Source organism: Lactuca saligna, chromosome 4 (assembly GCF_052625555.1).
Source record: "Lactuca saligna cultivar CGN05327 chromosome 4, ASM5262555v1, whole genome shotgun sequence".
Taxonomy (NCBI): domain Eukaryota; kingdom Viridiplantae; phylum Streptophyta; class Magnoliopsida; order Asterales; family Asteraceae; genus Lactuca; species Lactuca saligna.
Window position 1 is genome coordinate 250,577,754 of NC_136420.1, and position 3,716 is coordinate 250,581,469.

Below are 3,716 nucleotides of genomic sequence, written 5' to 3' on the forward strand. Positions count from 1 at the left end.
CATTCCTTTCTTGTCTCGTATCTCTATATTGAATTCTTGAAGGAGAAGCACCCATCGTATTAGTCTTGGCTTGGCATCCTGTTTGGAAAACAAATACTTGATAGCCGAGTGGTCAGTAAAAAAAGTGGTTTTAGATAAAACCAAGTAAGGGCGAAACTTGTCAAAAGCGTAAACCACGGCTAACAATTCTTTTTCAGTAGTAGTATAATTCTCTTGAACGGGGTTTAAGGTCTTGCTTGCATAATAGATGGGTTGAAAGTGCTTATCAACCCTTTAACCAAGGACCGCTCCTAGTGCATAGTCACTAGCATCACACATGATCTCAAAGGGTAAGTTCCAATTTGGTGCTATAATGATCGGGGCATTAGTTAATTTTTCCTTTAGAAATTCAAATGCCTCTAAACACTCTTTAGTAAAATTAAAGGGTGCATCTTTTAGTAATAATTGTGTTAGAGGTTTCGTGATTTTGGAAAAGTCTTTTATAAAACGCCGGTAAAAACCTGCGTGTCCCAAAAAACTTCTAATGCCCTTCACATTAGTTGGTGGGGGTAATTTGGCAATGGTGTCTATCTTTGCCCGATCCACCTCAATTCCCTTTTTAGAGACTTTGTGTCCCAAAACTATACCCTCCTTGACCATGAAGTGACACTTTTCCCAATTTAGGACCAAGTCGGTTTTCTCACATCTAGCAAGCATTGAGTCAAGATTTGTGAGGCAGTCATGGAAAGAAGATCCGAATACAGAAAAGTCATCCATAAAGACCTCCATAAACTTTTCCACCATATCATGGAATATGGCGGTCATGCACCTTCGAAATGTCGCAGGTGCATTGCATAGTCCAAATGGCATGCGTCTATAGGCGAAAGTCCCACTTGGGCATGTAAAGGTGGTCTTTTCTTGGTCCATTGGGTCTATGGGTATTTGAAAATACCCTGAAAACCCATCTAGAAAGCAGTAATAGCTATGGCCCGATAGTCTCTCTAACATTTGATCTATGAAAGGAAGGGGGAAATGGTCTTTGCGAGTGGCATCGTTTAGCATCGATAATCGATGCACACTCGCCAACCGGTTACCGTTCGCGTTGGAATTAACTCGTTCTTTTTGTTGGTGATGACCGTCATTCCTCCTTTCTTGGGCACCACTTGGACCGGACTCACCCATGGACTATCGGAAATGGATTAGATGATTCCTGCATCTAAAAGCTTGACCACCTCCTTCTTGACGACTTCTTGCATGTTCGGGTTCAATCGTCTTTGATGTTGCACCACCGGCCTTGCTCCTTCTTCTAAATTGATTTTGTGAGAGCAATAGGATGGGCTTATTCACTTGATGTCAGAGATGCTCCATGCGATGGCTCTTTTCCTTTTCTTTAACACGTGTACAAGCTCTTCCTTTTCCGTCTTGGATAGGTCCGAGGCTATGATCACAGGCTTCTGATTTCCTTCTTCCAGAAAGGCATACTCCAGATGGTCAGGTAGTGTTTTAAGCTCCAATTTATTGTGCATAGTGACGGACTCACCGAGTGCAGGTTTGGTACTCGGCGAGTTGGTAGCTGCATTCACGACTTCTGGCTTTTCTTCAGATGTACTCGGCGAGTAGATCGGGTCTACTCGGCGAGTAGGGTTCTCAGATTGCTTCTTTATTTCTTCATACTCCGCTTCTTCCAACAGTCTTTCAATCTCTAGCAAGTCCTTTTCTGGGTCAAATGCTTCATCCAAAGCTGCAAATTTGCTGGAATCTTCAGGTATGTCTTCTTCAAATAGTTCGTCAAGCATGTCGATTGAGAAAGCTGTGTCGTCACTACTCCTTGATTACTTCATGGCTTGGTCTACCCCGAATGTCACTGAAACGTCCCCAACTCGCAATGTGAGCTTAGAATCTCTCATGTCTACGATAGCGCTAGCTGTTTTGAGGAAGTGCCTTCCAAGGATAATTGGCACTTGCAGATCCACCTCCATGTCGAGAATGATGAAATTAGTCGGGAAGACAAATTTGTCCACTTTCACTAGCAAATCTTCACAAATGCCTCTTGGGAAAGTGACAGTCTTGTTTGCCAAATGAATTTCCATTCGAATTGGCCTTGGCTCCGAGAGGTCTAGCTTCTTAAAGAACGAGTATGGCATAAGGTTCACACTTGCTCCATAATCAGCTAAGGCATGAATTGCAGCCAAGTTGCCAAATTGGCAAGGTAAAGTTAAGCTCCCCGGATCACCCTTCTTCTTTGGTAACTTGTTTAGCATTGCGGCGGAGCAGTTCTCATTAAGCACTACCTTCTGCACTTCCTCCATCTTTCTTCTATTAGTGAGGAGTTCCTTAAGGAACTTAGCATACTTGGGCATTTGCATGACGGCTTCAATGAAAGGAATGTTGATTTGAAGAGTTTTAATATGGTCTAGAAACTTCTGATATTCCTCTTGCTGCTTCTCTTTCTTGGCTCGGGCTGGGTATGGCATTGGAGGCTGGTATGGCTTCAAGGGAGGCTGTTCATTCATTTTAACAGGGGTACTCGCCGAGTCCATCGGCCCTACTCGGCGAGTAGGACTCTCAGATTGTGAATCTTGGTTTTCTACTTGTTCTTTCGTTCCTTCCTTCTGTGAGTCCCTGGTTGCTTCAGTTCGAATGGGGGCTAGGGGAGTGATGATCTTCCCGCTTCTTGTTGTGACAATATTTACTTGTGCGCCTCGTGGGTTGTTCTCGGTTTTGCTAGGAAGCTCACCCGGTGACCTTTGGTTTAGTTGTTGAGCAAGTTGCCCAAGCTGCGTTTCTATGTTGTGGATGGATGCTTGCTGGTTCCTGAGCATTGTTCTTGTTTCTTGGATAGTAGCATCATGGTCACTATGTCTTTTCTCAGAAGCGGCCACAAATTTAGTAAGCATATCTTCCAGGCTTGGCTTCCTCTCTTGCACCGGCTCCTCCTTTTGCTAAAAGCCTCTCCCTTTTTGTCTATACTTCTCCTCCTTGGCCTTCTTGTACTCTTCGTAAGGCAGCCACTCTTTCTTTTGTTTGCGCCAGTCCTCATCATACCGATCACCGCTCGAATAACATGCTTGTGCCTTTTTGTTGCCATTCTCATCCAAATCGCAATCTCTAGTGAGGTGAGGTCCATTGCAGTTTTCACAACCCACCCGTATAGCATGGATAGTTTGATCCATTTTATCCATTCTCCTATCCATGGTTTTTAACATGGCCATGACCGCGGATAAATCTTCAGTAGCAGCGTACGCGGCTCCCCTCGTAACATCATTCCTAGGGTTGTGGTATTCTCTAGAGTGTTTAGAGAATTCTTCAATCAATTCTTTAATCACCGGGGGTGGCTTCTTTGTAAGTGGGCCTTGTGAGTCTAGCAACTGTCGGGTCGTGACATTGACTCCATCATAGAAGATGGAAACTTCTTGCTGGCTGTTTAGATCATGGTGTGGGCAATTTCTTAGCAGACTTTTGTACCTCTCCCATGCTTCATATAAAGACTCTCCAGCTTGTTGTTCAAAGTTTGCAATGGCCTTCTTCAGTTTGGCTATCTTGGATGGTGGGCAAAAGTGATCAATAAATTCTTCCTTCATTCGGGCCCAAGTAGTGACTGATCTGGGGGGAAGTGACTTGAGCCAGTCTTTAGCAGCACCCTTGAAGGTTACCGGAAGCATACGAAGTAGTTGAGTTTCGCGGGTTACATTTGGAATGTTGAAGTAATCAGCAACATCATTTACTTCATCCAAATG

At 44.1% G+C, this 3,716-nt stretch overlaps 1 non-coding gene across 1 annotated transcript; it reads left to right on the top strand.

Annotated features, from left to right (window-relative positions):
* Positions 1–3,405: 3,405 nt before the first annotated feature.
* Positions 3,406–3,512, top strand: LOC145044486 (small nucleolar RNA R71). The gene has a single exon (XR_013681435.1). It is a non-coding gene; the product is annotated as a small nucleolar RNA R71 (small nucleolar RNA).
* Positions 3,513–3,716: the final 204 nt, after the last annotated feature.